Raw genomic sequence first — 455 nt, forward strand, 5'->3', positions numbered from 1 at the left:
CAAACTCTTCTTTATTTCTCATTCTCCCTTCCCCCTCGTTCTTTCTCTCGTTTTCTTCCTTTCCTCACTTCTTTTTCTCCTATCTCCTTCTCCTCTGATTTCCTATCTTTTCCTTTCCCTCCTCTTTCCTCTCTATCTCCCTTCCTCCCCTCACACTCCTTCCTCCTCTTTCCCCTCTCTCTCCTTCTTTCCCCCTAATCTCCCCTCATCTTCCCTCTCTCTTCTCCCTTTCCCTCTCTCCCTTCTTATCATCTCCTCTCACCCTCTCTCCTTTCCTATCCCCTCTCTCCCTCCCCCTCTTTTCCATCCCTCTCCCCTCGCCCCTCTCTCTTCCTCCTCCCTCCTCTCCCCTCTCTCCCCTCTCCCCTCTCCCTCTCTCCCCTCTCTCAAGAAGAGGGCTAATTTCACGCCTCTATGCTTGTGACAAAACCATTATAGTTCCACCCTCAGAGACC

The sequence above is a fragment of the Penaeus monodon genome, chromosome 24 (genome assembly GCF_015228065.2).
Source record: "Penaeus monodon isolate SGIC_2016 chromosome 24, NSTDA_Pmon_1, whole genome shotgun sequence".
Classification (NCBI taxonomy): domain Eukaryota; kingdom Metazoa; phylum Arthropoda; class Malacostraca; order Decapoda; family Penaeidae; genus Penaeus; species Penaeus monodon.